This window comes from Spinacia oleracea, chromosome 5, assembly GCF_020520425.1.
Source record: "Spinacia oleracea cultivar Varoflay chromosome 5, BTI_SOV_V1, whole genome shotgun sequence".
Lineage (NCBI taxonomy): Eukaryota > Viridiplantae > Streptophyta > Magnoliopsida > Caryophyllales > Amaranthaceae > Spinacia > Spinacia oleracea.
The window spans coordinates 118315153-118337566 of record NC_079491.1 but is presented as its reverse complement, the minus strand read 5'-3'; the positions used below and the strand labels follow the sequence as shown (position 1 = coordinate 118337566).

The window sequence follows — 22414 nt, the reverse complement described above, 5'->3', positions numbered from 1 at the left end:
TCTGAAAAGAGGAAGGTCAGTCCGAATGCTTCTATTGCAAGAAGAAGGGGCATTGGAAAAGAGATTGCTTGAAGCTAAAGGAAGATCAGAAGAACCGAACAGTCGTTCCATCTTTAGGTATTTTCGTTATAGACTGTATACTTTCTAATTCAACTTCTTGGGTATTAGATACAGGTTGTAGCTCACACTTATGTTCCAATCCACAAGGACTAAGAAGAAGTAGAAGGTTAAGCAAGGGTGAAGTCGACCTACGAGTGGGAAATGGAGCACGGATTGCTGCATTAGCTGTAGGAACTTATTAATTTTCGTTGCCCTCTGGGATAGTTTTGGAACTGGAAGAGTGTTTCCATGTTCCAAGTCTAACTAAAAACATCATTTCTGTTTCTTGCTTAGATGCTAAGGGATTTTCCTTTTTAACAAAAGGCAATAGTTGTTCGTTTTATTTTAAAGAGATGTTTTATGGATCTGCTAGATTAGTCAATGGACTTTTTTTTATTAGATCACGACAAACAAGTTTATAACATAAATACCAAAAGGGCCAAAAAGGATGATTCAGATCTCACCTATGTGTGGCATTTTCGATTAGGCCATATTAACTTGAAACACATGGAAAGACTTCAAAAGGAAGGAACTCTAGAACCATTTAACTTAGAGGATTATGGTAAATGAGAATCATGTTTACTTGGCAAAATGACAAAGCAACCTTTCTCTAAAGTTGGAGAAAGAGCAACTGAACTATTGGGTTTAATCCATACATATGTATGTGGACCAATGAGTACAAATGCTAGAGGTGGTTTCAGCTACTTTATCACTTTCACTGATGACTTCAGTAGATATGGTTATGTCTACCTAATGAAGCATAAGTCTGAATCCTTTGACAAATTCAAGGAATTTCAGAGTGAAGTAGAGAATCAATTAAGCAAGAAGATTAAAGCACTGCGGTCTGATAGAGGCGGTGAATATCTGAGCTATGAATTTGATGACCATCTGAAAGAATGTGGAATTCTATCAGAATTGACTCCTCCTGGAACACCACAATGGAACGGTGTGTCGGAACGGAGGAACAGAACCTTGCTAGACATGGTTAGATCAATGATGGGTCAGGCCGAACTTCCAATAGAATTTTGGGGACATGCACTAATTACAGTTGCACTCACTATAAATAGAGCTCCGTCTAAAGCTGTTGGAAGGACTCCATATGAGTTATGGTTTGGAAAGCCTCCAAATGTGTCTTTTCTTAAGATTTGGCCGGGGAAGTGAAGTATACGTCAAACGATTAATTTCACACAAACTTCATCCAAAATCTGACAAATGTATCTTTGTGGGCTATCCAAAGGAAACAAAGGGGTATTGCTTCTATAATACATCTGAGAACAAGGTGTTTGTTGCTCGAGATGGTATCTTTTTGGAAAAGAATCACATTTCCAAAATGACAAGTGGGAGAAAAGTAGACCTCGAAGAAATTCGAGTCGAATAACAAACTCTAGAGAATTCTCAAGATGACATTCAGGATGAAACTCAGAGATCTTTAGAAGTATCTGGTGAGAATCATGGTAAATCTAGAAATGTAACCCCGCGTAGATCGCAGAGATATAGATCTCAACCGGAAAGGTACTTAGGTATTTTGACGAACGAGAGCTATGACGTTCTATTACTTGAAAGTGATGAACCTGCGACTTACAAACAAGCTATGACGAGCCCTAGCTCCAAGCAATGGCATGAAGCCATGCAATCTGAATTAGACTCCATGTCTGAAAACCAAGTATGGGATTTGGTCGATTTGTCAGATGGCTACCAAGCCATAGGAAGCAAATGGGTTTTCAAACTGAAAAAGGACAAGGATGGGAAACTTGAAGTTTTCAAAGCTAGATTGGTTACAAAAGGTTACAGGCAAGTCCACGGTGTGGATTACGATGAAACCTTTTCACCAGTTGCAATGCTAAAGTCTATTTGGATAATGTTAGCAAACGCTGCATATTACTATTACGAAATGTGGCAGATGGATGTCAAAACCGCTTTCTTAAACGGCATTTTAACAGAAACTGTGTTTATGACACAGCCTGAAGGTTTTGAGGATCCAAAGAATGCTAAAAAGGTATGCAAGCTAAAGAAATCAATCTACGGATTGAAGCAGGCATCAAGGAGCTGGAATATACGTATTGATGAAGCAGTCAGTGACTTTGGTTTTATCAAGAACGCAGACGAATCTTGTGTATACAAGAAGGTCAGTGGGAGCAAAATTGCTTTTCTAGTACTATATGTCGACGACATATTACTTATCGGAATTGACATTCCTATGTTGAACTCTGTCAAGATTTGGCTTAGGAAATGTTTTTCGATGAAGGATCTAGGAGAAGCACAGTACATACTGGGCATCAAAATTTACAGAGATAGATCTAAAAAGATGATTGGACTTAGTCAAAGCACTTATATCAATAAGGTGCTTGAAAGGTTCAAGATGGCAGACTCCAAGCAAGGCTACCTACCCATGTCTCATGGAATGACTCTTAGCAAGACTCAGTTCCCAAAAACACTTGATGAGCGTAGACGAATGAATGGGATTCCATATGCATCATTGATTGGTTCAATAATGTATGCTATGATATGTACACGCCCGGATGTTGCGTACGCACTCAGTGCTACGAGCAGATACCAGTCAGACCTAGGAGAGGCACATTGGACTGCTGCCAAGAATATTCTGAAGTACCTGAAAAGGCACAAAGATGACTTCCTGGTCTATGGTGGAGATGATGAATTATTTGTTAAAGTCTATACGGACGCAAGTTTCCAAACCGACAAAGATGATTTCTGATCACAGTCTGGGTTTGTCTTCTGCCTCAAAAGAGGTGCAGTAAGCTGGAAAAGTGCTAAGCAAAGCACCATTGCGGATTCTACAACTGAAGCGGAGTACATTGCTGCACATGAAGCAGCAAAGGAAGCTATATGGCTAAGGAAGTTCATAGGTGAAGTTGGTGTAGTCCCCTCCATTAAAGGACCAATAGCCTTATATTGTGATAATAACGGAGCTATTGCACAGGCAAAGGAGCCTAGACACCACCAAAGAGTCAAGCATGTACTTCATAGATTTCACCTTCTGCGAGAGTTCGTTGAAAGAAAAGAAGTCGAGATAAGCAAGATTGGAACTGATGACAACATCTCAAATCCATTGACTAAACCTCTGCCGCAGGCAAAGCACAACTCGCACACTGCAGCTATGGGAATCAAGCATATTGGAGAATGGCTTTGATGTCCTTGTTTAATGTTTTAAAGTTTTAGAGTTTAATACTTTGTAAAACATTATTGGTTAATTATTCACAATAAATGAATAGAATTCATTTTCCATTTAATTTGTGGTTTATTAAATGATGAGTCCCTTCAATTTGACAAAATATTCAAGATAGACTGTCAGGACCAGTCCTGTGACTAAGAAATGTCTATCAAGTGAACTTGAATGTCAAAAGTTGAAAATGGTCCCTGGTCAGAGTTTTCTATAAAGATGGACGCATAGAAAACGTTAGACGACTAGAATGCAAGATGACTAGTAGTTCTGTTTCTTGAACTATGTGGACATGGCAATGTCATAATCATTTGCATAGATACTTACTTTGGGAAACTAGTATCGGACAGACCTATGAAACATTACTGTAAGAGATGAAAATTTTTCATAAGTAAATTTCATTAAAATTATTAGACACAAAATCCTCAATACCTTAGTGATTTGAGATTACTTGTTTGAGAACTGCTTACTTTGACGTTGACCAACCGTCGCACCGTAAAAGGAGGCTATAAAGGCAACGCTCAGGTAATCACCTATCAAACGAAGTCTAATCTCAAGATCGCAAGATTGGGATTCTCCTCCCATAAATCGGGATGAGATGCTAAAAGTTATACAAGGCCACTCGGAGAGCTAGAAACTTTAAAATGCATGGCCGTGCTCAGATGAATCATAGGCTATGATTATCTGTTTATTTGATCAGTTAAACTCTGAAACCGAGAAACACCTCTAGACGTAATAAGGATGACAACTCTTACCTTATGTTCAAGAGCAAGCATCGAGCGACAAAGGAATTAGGAAATGCACACTTGTCCCTAAGGACAAGTGGGAGACTGAAGGAAATATATAATGCCCTTTGTCCAAGTATGCATTTAATGATAAGTCTAATAAATGCGGTTCAGTATTAATTAACAAGTTAATAAATTCAGTGACATCAAGTGAGCTGAATGCCTAGCTAGAGGTCGCTTCAGTTCAAGTGGAATTAATGATATTAATCCACAGCTTACTCTTGACTGAACCCGTAGGGTCACACAAATAGTTCGTAAACGGATCAAGTATTTAATGGCATTAAATACTCCATCTATGGATATTCGGAATCGACGGATCTTGGTTTCAGTGGGAGCTGAGATCGTCAAAGGCAAGCAAGTGAATACTCCGAAAATGATGATATCGCCGGAAACGGAAATATGGATCGTATCGGAAATATAAATATTATCCAAGTCGTAGATGTTGCCGGAAACGGAAACATGGTACGTATCGGAAAATATTATTGGAAATGGAAATATTGCCGGAATCGGAAAATATTGTCAGAATCGGAAATATTATCGGAATCAGAAAATAATTCTGGAAACGGAAATATTAAATATTTGTTCGAAACGGAAATTAATTCCGGAATCGGAAATATTAAATATTGTTCGTATCAGAAATGAATTCCGGAATCGAGAATTTAATCAGAAGCGTATCGTACGAATTAGCATCGGACGAGGCCTGCCAGACGAAGGCCCAACACGAAGCCGAGCCATCGCCCAGCAAGCCAAAGCACAAACACACGCCAAAGCCAAGACCAGGCCCAGCGCAAAGGCCAGGCCCAGCCAAGGCCTTGGGCGCGCGCGCATCAAAGGCAGCGGCGAGCTGGGCCGTGCGCTGTGCGTGGGCCGTAAGGCCTGCGTGCGGTGCATTGTGCCACTCGTGTGTGTTACTCGGAATCCTAAGGCTACCGGGATTCGTAATGTGATTAAATCTAATCCTAAAAGATAAAGTTTGTTTAATTAGAGTCCTAGTAGGATTATAATTAAATAGATTTGTATTCTAATAGGATTATAATGAAGGAAATAATGCCCTTTGTCCAAGTATGCATATAATGTTAAGTCTAATAAATGCGGTTCAGTATTAATTAACAAGTTAATAATTCACTGAGATCAAGTGAGCTGAATGCCTAGCTAGAGGCCGCTTCAGTTCAAGTGGAATTAATTATATTAATCCACAGCTTACTCTTGACTGAACCCGTAGGGTCACACAAATAGTACGGAAACGGATCAAGTATTTAATGGCATTAAATACTCTATCTATGGATATTCGGAATCGACGGATCTTGGTTTCAGTGGGAGCTAAGATCGTCACAAGCAAGAAATGAATGCTCCGGAAACAATGATATTGCCGGAAACGGAAATATGGATCGTATCGGAAATATAAATATTATCCAAGTTGTAGATGTTGCCGAAAACGGAAACATGGTACGTATCGCAAAATATTATCGGAAATGGAAATATTGTCGGAATCGGAAATATTGCCGGAAACGGAAATATTGTCAGAATCGGAAATATTATCGGAATCGGAAAATAATTCCGGAAACGGAAATATTAAAAATTTGTTCGAAACGGAAATTAATTCCGGAATCGGAAATATTAAATATTGTTCGTATCGGAAATGAATTCCGGAACCGGGAATTTAATCGGAAGCGCATCGTACGAATTAGCATCGGACGAGGCTTGCTAGACGAAGTCCCAGCACGAAGCCAGGCCCGCGCCCAGCAAGCCAAGCGCCCAAACACGGAGCTGCCACAGCCTCGCCAGGCCCAGCGCAAGGCCAGGCCCAGCAAGGCCATAGGCGCGCGCGGGCTTATGCTCGTGGGCTGCGAGGCAGCACCTGCTCGTGTGGGCCGCAAGGCCTGCGCGGGTGCGTGCGTTCCTCGTGTTCGTGCAACACTCGTGTTCGTAACTAATCCTAATCCTATTGGAATTCGTGCATTGATTAAATCCTAATCCTAATCCTAAGAGATTAAATTTATTATTTAGAGTTCTAATAGGATTCTAATTAATAAATCCATATCCTAGTAGGATTATAATTCCTTTCCATAAACTCTATAAATATAGGCCTAGGGTCACATATTTAATAGATGATATTGAAGTATTCAAAGGTAAGATTTTTAAGAAAAAATCAGCCAAACACTTGCAACCCAAATAGCCGAAAATCTAAGTAACCTTAAGGGCAATTCTAGTTGGTCAGGCTTAAGGCGGATTCGGACGTGCTGTGGACTATCTACGGAGGGACGACACTTGGAGTCCTAAAGACTTGTTCTTGTTCGGTTCGGGCGCAGCTAGGGAGGGCACGCTACAAAGTGTATGCATCTGAATTATGCTAAATGATTATGTGTAAATAATATGTTTCCTAGCTTTATGGTTTTTTCGCATGATTTATGTTTATTCATATGTATCATAACCTAAGATATAATTCCTTTCCATAAACTTTATAAATAGGTGCCTAGGGTCACATATTTACATCGAGAATTGAAGTATTCAAAGGTAAGATTTTGGAACAAAATCAGCCAAACACTTGTAGCCTATTAGCCGAAATTCTTAGAACCTTAAGGGCGATTCTAGTTGGTCAAGCTTAAGGCGGATCTGGGCGTGCTGTGGACTATCTACGGAGGGACGACACTTGGAGTCCTAAAGACTTGTTCTTGTTCGGTTCGGGCGCAGCTAGGGAGGGCACGCTACATAGTGTATGCATCTGAATTATGCTAAATGATTATGTGTAAATAATATGTTTCCTGGCATTAAGGTTTTCCGCATGATTTATGTTTTGTCATATGTATCATAACCTAACAAGGTTGGGGTGTTAGAGTGATGGATTTAGAACATGAAAATCTGGGGAAGGCCTTTATCAAGTTGCGCTTGTAGGAGTTTCTGGTGCTAGTCACAATAGAGTGGAGGGTGTCAATTATAAATATATTGCAATGCATCCATGGAGGGAGGGAGTGGACATAAGTTGGTGGCTTTTGAAGAGATTCTAACCTAACATCGGTTCTTGAGAAGGGTATGCTATTTTTTTCTTTTACAATTGCTATGCGTTCCTTTGTTTTTAGGTTTATAATCTTATGTGTTGTATTTTTGTAAGGGTGCCTTCTTCTATTACAAGATCTTTGGTCGGTCTTTCATTGGTATATTTGTTGTTTTCATTGAGCATGTTATTTAATTATTTGGGTCATTAATTGTGGCTTCTTTTAGCTTAAGCTAGCCTGAAAAATTAGTATATGACTCATACTCGAATGCCTTTACAAAAACTGAAAAAGAATATATTACTTAATGCCTTTTTTATATCTATCTCAACTCTCACCCCACCTCAATTTTTAGAGTTATGGGTCTGAGTGTCGTTTTTTAAGTAAATCAGTGATAATGAGTTGGTAAAGTGCTTGATTATTTATTGTGAGGAGTGATTTATAGTTTTTGGTGTTTGATATATCTTTCTTGAATGATTGAAGTTAGGTTTCTCACCAAAATATATAATGCCAGCATTGAAAACGTAAAGCAAAATCTTTCTTGTATTCTCTGTAATCTAGGTCTCTAATTATGGTTATGTGCTAATCTCGATGGTTAAATTGTGGTTTTGGTATCCTTTGAATGTCGAAACAATAAAATATTGGGCACCAAACACGAAATATTCAATTCTTTTTCTAGAGGGAAAAAGTATGTTGGATGTAAAGCTATAATTAATGCATTATGTTTTGTGCCTCAGTGGCTTTTGAAAGGGTTAACTATCACATTTTTTTTATTCCATTGACTTTCCTTTGGCGCTTGGGGTTTTGTGTGTGTTTTCCATGAGTGGTTGCTATTTGTTAAATATGTCCCTTTCCGGAGGACTTCTTCTTATGCCAGTCGAAGATATTGACACATGACAAAGATGACAGCTGAAGAAATTATAGAATTTTCTAGACGTAGCCAAGGAGCAGGATTTAAACATGGTAAGCTGGATACAGTGCACATCTTATTATTTAGTATCGTGAACTTGTATTTCAATAGAAATATTTCTTTTTGATGCAACATATATGGTTTTGGAACTTCTACGGAGAGAAAAAGAGATATGGGATACCACCTGATGAAGATCTTGATTTACTAATTAATGTTTGTGAAACTATTTTAATTAAGCTAATGCCCCTTTCGTCTCAATTCTGAAATATTTTTATTGTCAATAACAGTGAGATGGTATTGTGTAGGCCCTTGCGCTAGGGGAGTAGTAAACAAGTCTATATGCAATATATAATGAAGGTATATTGTTGATTAATATAATAGCATATGCATCTCAGTTTGCCTTGTTTTCACACTACTTTTTCCTGTCACTTCTATTAGCAATCAACAATTTGCTCCATTCTTTAGAATCTTATTAGACTATAAGCAATTACTTAACAATGTGAAATCATGATGATGATTCAAACTGAGGAAAAACTTTTTCATGCATGGCCTTCATCAATACATGACGTTTACATTTTTATCCAGCCAGCATTCATTCAATATCTATTTCATTTGGGTAGCAATGGAATTGTGCATTCATTTAATATTTCTCTACTTCAGGATGGGAGTAATATCTTATTATCTTGGATATATCTACTTTACAATAAATATGAATGTATTAAATGGTTTCATGGAGGTTCCAATGCCGATCCAAAAGCTTCCAGTTCTTTACAAGCATAGAGACTTGTGCTTCTATCCTTCCAAAGCTTACACACTCCCTTGTTGGATTTTTAGCATTCCATCCTCATTACTTGAGATTTCCATTAGGGTGCTTTTTGCTTATGTTTGTCCCTGTGCTATGAGAGTGCTATAACCTCATTCCATGCTTCTTTTATGTTGGCGATCCAAATAAACTGATGTGTGTGTATTTTTTTCTACAGAAAGATAATTGAAATGGATACATCAAGAAAGAGGTCAATAGATCTTTGACTAATTTACAACATGCGTATGGACACCTGGTCTGACAAGATGGGGTATACGAGGATACAAAATTTTCCCCTGATGTTCAAGTGCTCCGTTACCAGAATGTTTTAGAAGGTTATTTAGATTTATTTATTTATAGATGTTATGGTCGCCTCTAGAGTTTATACTTATCAAGATATATAAGTCCTATATAAATAAGCAGGTTGTAGCCTTTTAGGTTAGGGCAAGTTTTACCTCTATGCTATGGCTTGTCATCAATGACAATAATGGTTATCAAATACTTGTGTAAAGGATTGACTAGAATGAAAACATCTCTTGTGAATGATATTATTGTAATTAAGCTAAAGGATATTATATGAATACGAAGTATAAATTAGATTTTTGAAATAATGTGTTTCATAAAGAATATGCGACCTTCAACAAAGCACTTATATTCTTCTACGTTTTTAGCAAACATCACACGACTATATTACAAGGATATTTAATAAAACTAATACTTGTATTATTTACTTTCAAAGTGAGACTAGAATTACATTAACTAACCATAATTGAGATACTTAACTTAAAATAATTAATCAATTAATTTCACTAATTGGATTGTCTATCTTGGGGGACCGCTCGAACCAACAACTAGTTAATATGAAACACAAAACCATAAGGAGCTACAGTGGTTGTTGTTGGAAAGTGTATTGCTAGTTTGAAGGGTTTGAATCCCAGTAACTCAGTAAGCCCATTTCTTTCCCCTTTCCCCCTTTTTTATTGGTTCTTATTTATACTTAGAACTAAAACTATAAAATTTCTCCAACTGTTGTGAAATGAAGAGAAAGAGAGAAGAAATTAGAAGAGCATAATTGTATATGTTAGTCTATGAACAATTGCGTATATTCCGTAATGATAATAGGGGTATAATGAGCATCCACATATATTTCATAACACTTCCCCTTGGATGTCCATCATTGAGGATTATGCCTCGTTAAAACCTTCCAAGGAATATCGTGTGGGATGAAAACCTAGTGATGGAAAAAATAGTACATCATTCTTCATAATACGTTTGAGATGTTGCCTCATTAAAAACCTTACTAGGAAAACTCAGTGGGACAAAACCTTGGTTAAGGGAAAAAGAGTGCAACGCGTATTTCTCTCCCTGATAAATACATCATTTGAGATCTTCTAATGAAATCGATCCAAATATCCAATCGATCCAAATATCCAAAATTGTTGAGGAGAAATAGGTTGAGAACAATTGTAATCCCCCGTAAATTTATAAATTTTATTAATATATTTTAACGTATATATATTTAAATAGAATTTACGAATTTTTATAATAAAAAATTAATTAATGTATATTTATTTTATTTAATTACATTCTAAATATTTTAATGATTTAAGCAATCAAACATAATTTTTAGAATCATACTTTGAAAAGAATTTGAATTACGAAAACAAGTCGAATTTGGAAAATACTTCTAATCCTAGCCCAATTAGTAAAGCCCAGAATAAATAAACCCAAACCCCAAAGTTACTCACAATAACTCTCTCTCCTCTCAAACCCACAAGAAATCATACACTCATAATTTTCTCTCTTTCCCTTCACTCATTCACATACTTCACGTGAAACTCACAAAACTTCAAACCCTCTCTTTGCAGCCGCCGCACCAGCCACCGCCGTACCGCCGTCGCCCGCGCCACCGGTCCTCCTCCTCTCCCCTCTTGTCTTTTCTTCTCTTTTAGTTTTATCCCTCCTCCCCACTCGTGCTTCTGTTTGCTCGCACAACACCACCGCAAGCACCACCAAGCCGCAACCACCACCCAACCGCGTTTTTCCTCGTGACCAACAACCGCCGCGCACGCCCCTTGTCCGTCGGCCAACCCTTCTCTCTTCTTTAATTGGTTAATTCCTAAACCCTTAAACTAATTAATTTTTTAATTACGTTTTAGTAATTTAATTTATGTTTCTTGAATTAAATTTATGATTTTTATGATTAAGTATGAATTGTCAGATTATATATTTTGCTTATTTAATAGTTTAATTTTTAGATTATGTAATTGAATTGAAATAAGGGTTTTAATTATTTAAAGCATGAATTTTAAGTTTTTAATGGTTTTAAATCATGGTAGGATGATTATATATTATTAAAGTTATGATTTTTATGATTCTAAGCATGTTAATTTGGTTTAAGTGAAGTTTTGAACTATTTTATATTGCTGGAAATTCAAAAAGGAATGTTTATTAGAGTTTATGATAATTTGTGGTCATTAGTGAAGTAATCACTATCCTAGGAGGTTAATTAGTTAAGTTTTGATATTGGGGAAGGTTATAATTATGTTTAGGAAGGGTTTGAAGCACCATAATGTTGTTGTAAATTCAATGTGAATTGATATGAAGTTATATTGGTTGTTTTTAGATGGAGAATTCTCCATAGGCGACTTTTGAATTATTAAAGTGGTCTCGCAATTTGGTTACAGAAGGTACCTACATACCTATGTGGTTGTGGATGTGTTCTATGAATGAAAACTTTGTTGAATTAATGTATAACTTGATTATATTGGAAATTGCATGTTCGATGCCCTTGGATTAGCATGTTGAACATATAATTTTATTATGAGATTTATATTATGTTAGCATGATTGGTTTATGCAAGCATGATTGATTTGGGAACTTTATATTGTTTATACATTGGTATGGATCATGATTGATCGTTTTTCCCTTTTAGTATTGATCACTACTTTATGAGGATCGTGGACCTTGTTTAGTAAGTTGATAGTTACACCTAAGAAAGGTAGTTAATCATTGGTCAAGGAATGATGGAATTAAAGTTGGAATTAATAATCCTGGATTTTAAGTTGTGTGATCACTTATTAAATTTCAAGATAAAAAGGAAGTTGTAATTATTTGTTGGTTTTGTTGTGCATGTTGTTGATGAGTCATAACGACCTTAATTGATAAATAATGTAAAGTGAAGCCGGATAACAATAGCTTTAGACTATGCACGTCTGAAGTGAAAGAAAATTAGGAGTTGAAGTTCATGGTGGTAACCCATGGCTTTTTCTGGGACCGGATTGATCACCGTGTTCTAATTTTAATTAAAAGGTTCCTCGATATCACAGGTCATAGGAATACGGAGTCGCGCTCGTATTATGTCTTCCAAATAGAAGCTTTTCAGTTAGACAACTCAGTCCATTGACTAATCTATCTAAATGAATTGTTATTTTAAGTCAGTCTAGTGAAAGTTATATGTGAAGTATGTTTGAACTTGTTATTGTTTACTATTTCTTAGTATCATGTAGGATTGTTCGTTTAATATAATCATGTTAGGTTTATTATCGATTTAGTATGTAGTACTCAGCTTTGCTGATTACATGCTTTGTTTGTGTTTGTTGATCATGGCTATGTATTATTAATCCTATGATGAGCCATTTTGGTGAGCAGTCTCTAAGGATCAATAAGCATTTTCCATCTACAAATTTGAAGATGATGCATCATTGGGTTCGGGATTGGAGAGATTGTAGTTTAATTTAATTTCCTAAGTTGGAATTGGTTTGTTTAAGTGGACTTTAAACTTGTTGAATTTATTATGTTTACCTTGCTTTTCGGCGTTCGGTTTTGGAGTTAATTCCATAGTCGACCATTTATAAACTTAAAAGTTATTCATTATGTTTTCCGCTGCAAAATTCTGGATAAGCTGTTACGTTTTTACACGGGCGATAGTACATTGATAATTATCTATATTTATATTTATACCTATATTAAAGGGTTGTTCTAGAAAAGGGAGAATTTTCAGGGTGTTACAACCAGTGGCGGAGCTTGGCTTGGGCATGGTGTGTCACGTGACACACCATTGCCGGGGAAAAAAGAAGATAGAAAATTCGTAGAAGAAATTCATTGTTATAGCAAATAAGCGTTTCAATAGAACTCATGTTTCCTCTTTGGTTTAGTGGTTGGAGTGTTTGTAGCATTTGCCATCATCCCAAGTTCCAAGCCCAATGTCAACACTTTAGAGTCCTTTTATATTCCTCATTTCCTATTTATTTATGGGTTCAATTCCCTAATCCCTTGTTTTTCTTTTAGAATTCCTTATTTCATTTAAATTTTTGTAAGACTTTGATTTGTTTTCTTTTAAGCTTCTCCCATTTCTCCATGTTTAATTAGTTTGTTATGATATTAATTCAAAAATCAAAATTGTATATTAGAATTATAAATTTCTCAGTCGTTGTAAGGTAGGTGTGCTCTTTTCTAAGATCGAAAATCAAAATTGTGACTCTAAAGTGGAATATATTTGTGCCGCAAAACTAAAAGTAAACAAGTTTAATATTGTTTAAATAAATGCGCTACATATTTAATATAGTCATTGGTTGTAACTTAGAATAAGGTATGGTATTGCATTTTATTATACGTAATACAATGAACTTTTGAAATATGGAATAGCATATTGAAGGGTATCCTACCAAGTTTAGTTCATTGATATTCAGGTGCGGTCAATAGATTGCGGTGACACAACATCTGACAATTCCTGGCTCCGCCACTGGTTACAACAATTGTATATGTTTTTTGATTCGATTGTTATGTATTCGTTGGATTCACATATTTATGTATATGACGTATGACTTTTTATCAATGAATCAATTTGGTTACAAAAAATACTAATTTGCTGAAACAGAACTTGTACTAGCTAATTCTTTTATTGCAAATACCGTTATAATCAATTACAAAAAACGAAAATAAACCACAACTACTAAAATACATACTACTTCATATAGAAATATGGATCACAAATAAAATACATAAGTACGTAGTACTATTTTGGTTCTTGATCATACATTCCCTCGTTATTAGCTATAGTATGCAAAATCCAGGGGCCGATATAGAAATTTATAAATGGGGGTCCAAAAAATATTTATGATGTGATTTCTACTTTTTCATTTTTGCTCCTTTTAGGGGGTTAAAGTTGAGAGGTAAATAGTCGAAATATTTAAAACATCATAATAAAATATATGTAGGATTTAGGAACATTTGAGGGGTAAGTAGTCGAAATATTAAAAACACCATAATAAAATATATGTAGGATTTAGGAACATTTTTTTGGGTTTTCATAACAATAAACTCAACACCTAGTCCAAATTTCAATAATAACTTGGGGCGATATCAATTTAAAATGGAAAAAACGAGTTTTTCATCTTTGAAGGAGATTTACTTTATTACAATAATCGCCACTGAACAAATAGCACACAAAGACACTAATTAAAAAAAAAAGGAACATCATTCTTAACGGTTATGGGGCATTATGCCATTTAGGGCCGTCTTCGGCAATTTGGTGGCCCTGTGCTAAGCTTATCAACAAAGTTTATATGAGGCCCTAAAAAAAATTTAGAGCGCAATTTTCAACTATAAACATATTAGTGTTATATAACAGAATTTTTATACAAATGTATAGAGACATAATATCTCAAGAAAACCAAAGACATTGATTTTTAATTACTTAAAAACACAAATCCTTCTAAAACGTTCTTTGAAGCAAAATAATCAATTATATCTTCATAATCAATTGTTTACAAAATATCATTCTCAATTACAAATACAATATTTCAGCATTTGAAAAATCAAGCAACAAATTAAAATTACATAAAATTATATCAATACAAATATAAAATCATTAAAAAAGATAGATACAACCTGGATTTATGGTTTGTCAAACAAAGAAAGAGGAGAAATTGATTGCTTCCCCTCTTAGAATTACTGCAAATTGTAGTTATTGATACTCTCGATTTCCCCTTCTTTGAATTGAAAAAATTCCCCTTTGAATTGAAAAAATTCGAACTACACTTGAGAGATCTTGATGACTTGATACATATAATCACTATTACAAAAATAGCCTAAGAAACCGGGCAAAATAAGGCAAAGAAACCTCACTTTATACGGTGCCTAGGTAGTAGGTCTTTTAGCATAAGAGACCGGAGTTTTGGCCTGGTTTCTTTGATATATCTAAGAAACCGATTTTGGAAGAAAACTGGTTTCTTTGATCATTTCCTGGAATTTAAATACAAAGAAAAAGAAACCGAATTGAGGAAATATGCGGTTACTTTGATTGTACTAGGAAACCACTTTGTCACAAAGTGCGGTTCCTTTGATTTTTTTTTAAAGAGACTGTATTTTAAGATCTATGGTTTCTTTGATGCTCCTCTATTATAAACGTGCAATCTAAGAAACCAGATTTATTAAATAAGTTTCTTTGATTTTTTTTATTTTATTTTTATTATTAATGGCTGCTACAACCAATAAATTAGTGACAGATAATATATTTTCAAATTACATGATACCTATTAAATTCCATCCAATATCCAAATTGGCTCAATTTAATGGTAAAAATCCATTAACTCTATATTATATATATGCATAAAAATACTCCAAACTGACCAATGTACCTTCTTGTTCTCCAAAACAATAAATTAAATAAAACTTCTGTAATATATAACATTCTCCACACTCCAATCACAGGCTTAAATCCAAAAGAATACTTCAAATGTATTAACTTGCTATGAGATTCGCAAAACATTAGTTAGAAAGTGTCAATATGCACTAGCTACAAAGATCATTCATGATCAACGTCCAAAATATCATTTTCTTCATCTTCATCAATCTGATCATTGATAACTTGTTTTTGCTTGAAAAAATATGTAACCTAAGTATCCCGTGTCTCGTCAATCATCGCTTGAGAATAAATGGAAGGAACTTGAGGAAAATACTGCATACAAGACATAAAAACGATTAGAATATGTATATGTTAAAAGATATAAAGCCGAATGGAAGTAAAGCCATTAGTAAAATAGAAGTTGAAATTTGTTATGGTGTCTAGAACTGATTAGGGCAGATTTTTTGCTGTTTGGTGTATTAGCAATAATAAATTTATTTTCCCTTATTTATTTTTCAAAAAATTAAACATATAAAAAATTTACACGGAAGACATGTGAATTATCAGTGATAAAACTGAAGATGAATCAGCCTTGTCTTGGGCATTAAAGGTTCACTTGACAAGTATAATGTAGATAAACAATATCGAATTCATACAGTGCATCTTCTGGAACTCTTGTCCTCTTGCCTACCGGATCCACTCAAAAGGCATTATGTGCAGTGTTATTGGATGGGAATGTATCAGTTTCACCTCTGAAAAGTTGAAGTTCTTAATACAAGGAGTTGGTGAAGAGTTTGTTCATCTTTAAAGTTGGTACAGATACCCTATATTTAAATACTATTTCAAGGGGCTGATTTTCTAAATGGGGCATGGATATTGTTTCATGCATCATGGATACCACTCCAAGGATCTTAATCTCCTCATTCTCCATATTCAATGTTCCACTTGGAGCCATGTCACTTACAGCAAAACTACGGGTAAATCTTATCAAGTATTGTATGAGTAATACAATGGTGGGTGTTTCCGTTCTGAGAGAGCACACCAAAAGTAGATACACCATATTAAACAAGAAATCATTTCATCTAAAAGTGGTCCATAATCTTGCATGTATATAGATGAAGAACATGAGGGAGCTTCAAAAGTATCATGTTTCATAAGGTTCTGGAGCAGTACGAAACTACAAAAGACACATTATCAATAGTGATTCCATAGATAATTGAGCTGAACATATTATACAGAGGATGGACTTTGATTAACTAATAAGAGATAACAATATTGATGAAGTACATCCCTAGAGCAATTGATGAATCAGGAAGTACAGAAGAACCTAAGATTCTGATATACTATAAATTTGCAAAAATGCAGTTGTTGAAAAATAACTAAAGAAAAGTCAAAACCATTAAATACCTTAATTGACAATGCCATTATTTGTTTATAGTACACATCAACTGATCGTGCTGTCCTAGGAATATAATACATTCAGATTAGTGAGATAATGAAATTAGACTGTGATTTATGTAATACATTCAGATTACCAAAAAAAAATGAATCTTTGCTCTAGATCGCAACATTGAACAAGAAATCGAAGTAATAAAACAAGCAAAAACGAAATTCGAAAATCAAACCCATCAATCAAAAAACCGAAAAATTGATCAAATTGCGAAAAATCGAAGTAAGAATTAAGAACAAAATTGGAACAGAAAGTACCTGAGAGAGAAAGTGACAGAGAGTTATCATTCACCGTAATCACCGATCGAATGATAGAGGAAACCCCATAAACGACGACATCGAAAACCCAAGAGAGAAGAGGGGAAGCTAGAGATAGGAAGATACGGTTCTAAAAAGAACATTGCTTAAATACCTAGGCAGAATAGTGATCAATAAGCAAACTATACTCGAGATTCTGTTAGGGCGAAAAGGAAATAAAAGTCACTCTCACATGTCAGATATGTCCGACTACGGATTGAACAATGATACATAACTATAACATTAGTTGCACACCTTTCCACGGCAAATAGCAAGAAATGCAGCTCCCCCCTTACAGTCCTCGACTGAGTTAGCTTCAGTAAAAGTTGTAGAACAATTGGAGTTTACTTTCTTAGCCTTTCTTCTTTTCCCAAGAGCTGGCTTTGTGCCTTGATAAACGCACTGTAATGACCTTTCAAAACAGCCTTGAAGTCTTCCCGACTTCCTCCTCTGGGCTCTGCATGTCAAAAGATATTGCAACTATCTTGTAGATTATGCTGCTAAACCATAATTTCACAATAATAAAAAAAAAAGGTTCCTCCAAATTGCATTCAGTTAGCAGAGGCCCTCCAGTAGTCTAGCTAGATGATGAATATCCAGTAACATAACATTGTATCTTTTACGTTGTCATTAGCAAAGCAAAATTACTTACCAACAAAGACTGTTTTTTTCACATTCATCCGAGACCATTGGCCTATTTCACTCCACCTTTTACAGAGCTTGTCCATTAGCTTATAGCTTGGGAAGAACACGAGTGAGCCTCCAGGAACAACCTTCACAATAGTTTGTAATAGAAACAAAATACACGTGATAGGCCTAGAGTTATTTATACTTTACACAACAACACTAACCATAGTCCATGACACTATTAGAAGATAAACCAAATCATTCTAGTGAATATTTCAAATTCTCAATAAGCTGCCCTGTGCTATAAACACGAATTTGAAAATAGCTTGAAAGTGAAAAAAATGGAATAGCACATACCATGTGATATTAATATCACTACAACAAAAACTGGAAAATATGACGCTATATACAGAACAGTTAAATATGTTAGGCGCTTTATAGGATTATATAGAACGGTTTTCTTTCACAACCGTTATATAGATAGGCGTTGTTGGTATTTACCATAATTTACAAAACTGATTAAACTAACAAATACAACAAGAATATAGAGCGGTGAACCTACCAACCGTTACATATACATTCCCTAAAAATTCCCGCCCTCCACTCAGTACCCCACGACAATAGAAACGGGGAATCTAAATGAAACAACATAGCCGAAAAAAATAAAACCAGAAAGCACCACTTTTGCTATACGGAAGAATCATCTTACTCCAAACACCCTTATCCCAAAATTTTGAGCTTTCTTTCTCCTCGAAATCAAATCTCGAGAACTCATCAATGGCGGCTGGAGTATAATGCAGAATTTACGATTCAAGGTACCTAGAGGTAGACGTGGTTGTGATGGTTCAAGTGAATCATCTCACGATTTAATAATGTTTCTTTGTTCGATCGCTTTGCCAATTCTCAACATTAATTTAGGTTTTTTTGTTCCTTTGAATTTTCGCATTGATTTGCTTGAGTACTGATGGAATTTTTGTTATTTTTGTGAATTATTGAATCATCGGTTAAGCCATCGCAAGAAAATGTGGGATCTTAACTAGTGACAGAATAGCTATTGAAGGCCCATATTTTCGCAATATGTGCCCCAAGGAGATGCAAGATATAATCCCCAATTTACAGGTATATTGCACATCAATCATCAAACCCTCGTCCCTTTTGCCCTCCCCTGAATAAAACTGATTGGCTTTCCTAACCTGTAATCTAGGCCTTCTCCGGGTTCACTATGTACTTAGATTTTAAACTCAAAGCCACTCTGCACCCCTGGGATTTTAATGAAACAATAACTATTAACATAGGCACTGAAACACTCTTGGGATTTTAAACTCATAGCCACTGAAACACCCCTGGGATTTTAAACTCATAAACACTCTGCACCCCTGGATTTTAAACTCACACGGGAGACAAACAAGATAATGAAACAATAACTAAGAGTCTAAGACTATAAGAGAAAATTACAGAATGTACATTATGAACTTGCAGGTGATTGCTCGTTCAATGCCATTGGACATACACTAGTGACCCCATTGAGGCATAACAGAGAAGTGGTGGCAGTAACCGAGGATGGGACTAATAATGCTCTGGCGTTGCATGAAGCAGACATTGGACTTGTCATGGGAATTGCAGGAACTTAGGTTTTATTAATTTTTTCACACTCTTTTCTCTCCGTATTTGTATAAGAAAACGTAATTAGATTGATTTATCATCTTCCTTTTGTGTAGTATGCTTTTCATTACATATTCTTACAGGTCACAAAAGTAAATGCTGACAATATCATCAAGGATGACAATTTTGCAACCATACTAAATATTACTCGTTGGGGACTTTATGTTCATGTAAATATACAGAAGTTTGTAAAGTTTCAGTGAACTTTTAAAATAGTTGCTCTAATGACAGGTTCATATAACATCCTTTCCTTTTTTGTTTTTTCATAGGTTCCTCGAGTTTTTCTATAAAGTACTACCACTGTCTGGAATTAGTTGTCACATATCTAGTTATAATAAATTTATAGTTAGGAAATGACACAGGTGTTTTTGTAGACAGATCGAGCCCAATAGTAAATGTGACTATTGTTTTCAGACAAAGGGAGTTGTTATACATTTATAGTTTGTTTGTTAACTATAAATACTCAGGGAAAATAGAATAAGAAATTGAATTGAGACTCGAAAGTAAGGGGAAAACATACCATTTATTAGATAAATTAGGTTACAATAACTACATTTTCGTGAAACACCGAAATCACGAATTAAACAGTTATGAAACCAGTAATTGCCAACCAAAATCGGAGTCCGGCAAGAATTTGGAGATAAAATTAGGTTAAAATAAATAAACTACAGAGAAGCCATAAATCGAAAATCAAGGCAAAAATTCAAAGAAAATAATCAAATTAGCTCGGATTTGAACTATAAAGTCAAAATCAGGAAATTAATAGCAAAAATTTGAAGAATCGGCACAAAATAGAGTCAATGAACAAGAATAACTAAAATAAAATAACAAACCTTGCTCCGTCGACCAACGTTTCCGGCGGCCAAGTCGACCAAGTAGTTTTGCCGCCGTCGCTGGTGCGGCGTGGTAGTGTGCTACCGTGTGTATTAGATCAAACCCCCAATTTCAAAATCACGAAACCTAATTTACTAAATTAATCAACGAGCAGAGAAGATAAAGGGCTCAAGGAACAGAGAAGCCGGTGATTGTGCGCCAGAACGGTGAGAGGACAGAGTGGTTTTGTTGTGGTTCGCCGGGGCCGATGAGAGGACGTAGAAGAGAAGGTAGTTAGGTATGGTGAGAGGAGAGAGAAAATATTTTTGAAAATTTTAGGGAAGATGCGTGGTTTTGGGTGAGATTTTCTCCATTTTAAAAATAAAAATAAAAATAAGAAGTCAATACAAAAGGGGAAAAAAATTCATAACATTTAAAAATTAAAAATGACAATTTTATATAATACGAGTAAGAAACAGGTTTAGAATGTGCCATGCCAAAATATAATAAAATGTGCCATGCCAAAATATACACTTGCTTGGATATCCTCTACATCAATCTAGTAATAGTTTTCGCTCAGCGAGGTGTTACTTATTGGTCCTAAAGGGGCAAGGTACACAAATAATTGTGAGTACATGTTAGTTTTTGGTGAAACTCAACGATATAAGTAAGGAGTCCTTTTATGTCGTGGTAAAATCGAAAGGTTTACCTAATAAGTTCTTAGACGTACCTATCAACCAAGAGTAGTTTCTAGACTATTAGCAAAAGGTTTTTGCTTACCTAAAATGTTTTAGAATTGAGTCGACAAACTGTGCTTAATTCTTCAATGGTTTTAGGGTCTTGGAATCATTTTATTCACACCTGCCGGAACACATAATTCGAATAAAATGCTAATGACTTGTTTAAATTGCATGATTGCTTTAATTTTCAAGTTATTACTCATGATAAATGTTTAGACTTTGCATGCTTCAATGTATGTTTTAATTATTGTTTATAATTAAATATATTGCACTGCAATAAATCCTTTTAGAAAGGTAACAGTAAATTTCCTTGATTGGTAATGAATCCAAGAACGATTCACGGAAATGAGAGAAAACGAGGAATTTAAATGTACGTTTCTTTTAATGACTTTTATGGTTGTTTTCGAGTATCAAAATCGAATGGCAAACCGATTGGTGCTTGTGAATTCAAAATACAATGTAGTTTTGAGATCATAAAACATTGAGTTTAAACACTCAGCTTTACCAATGGTTAACAACCTAATATCTTTGTCCATTTAATTCTCGAATGAGTCTAGTCCCTAGACATTCGAATAGATCGATGCTTAGAGAACTTTAGAAGCTTCTGGTAAGATCATCTAGTTGAAACAGAATATTCAACATAAATTAAATGGTAAGAACCTTGTTGGAGTGACATTGGACATGTCTAACAAAGTATAAAAGTCAACACTAAAGAAATCAATTCTTAAGACTATAAGAAATGGTACAAGAAATAGGAAAACGAGGAACAAATAAAAGGAATTTACAATTCCGTTTCTACCTATAAGTTTATGTTTAAAGATAAGTGACCTAGCAATCAAACTTCCTTGGTAATCATATACCGCTTGAGGTTCTTACTTCGGTAATAACTCAAACAATGGAACTTAGGATACACTAATGACCTACAAGTGGGAAATGAAGCATGACAATGCTACATTAGTTGTAGGGTCATCTAGTTTGTTTTAAGTCCTTTCAAAGGCTGGAACTTAATGGCTATTTTGTTCCATAATCAGCATACCTAAATTTCTGCTTCAAACACAGAAAGACTCACATTCAGAAGAACGAAAACAATGCTTGTTTGTTTGTTTATTTGAATGAAATGTTCATTTACGGTTTGAGTCAATATGCTTGATTAAAACAAACAACTCTTTAAATAAAAACTTTACTAGGTTCAAATCAAACCCTTGATTTGAGTTCCATTAATCTTTGGCATTGTTGCTTAGACCATATCAACAAGTTAACATTCATAAGCTCTATTTTGATGGACTTTTTAAAAGTTGATTGATTTCTAGATCATTCAAGACAAGCTAGTCTTACTTGTTGAAAGTAACAAAAAATATGAACTATTGTTAGAACGCCTAGACAATAGAGTTCACAGCTAAAGAAAGATTTTATGACTTTATTATTTCACATGGA

The 22414-nt window shown here is 35.1% G+C and overlaps 1 long non-coding RNA gene across 4 annotated transcripts; it reads right to left on the bottom strand.

The window, feature by feature from the left end:
- Positions 1 to 15335: 15335 nt before the first annotated feature.
- LOC110802059 (uncharacterized) lies at positions 15336 to 20611 on the bottom strand. 4 transcript variants are annotated; one of them, XR_008922124.1, is made up of 6 exons: positions 20261 to 20609; positions 17791 to 17911; positions 17394 to 17595; positions 17100 to 17253; positions 16800 to 16854; positions 15336 to 15725 (listed from the first exon to the last, which is right to left on the bottom strand). It is a non-coding gene; the product is annotated as an uncharacterized lncRNA (long non-coding RNA). The 4 variants fall into 4 exon arrangements; XR_002537062.2 differs by having other exon boundaries at positions 16800 to 16849; positions 17791 to 20609; XR_008922123.1 differs by having other exon boundaries at positions 17100 to 17595; positions 17791 to 20611.
- Between the last annotated feature and the right edge of the window lie 1803 nt (positions 20612 to 22414).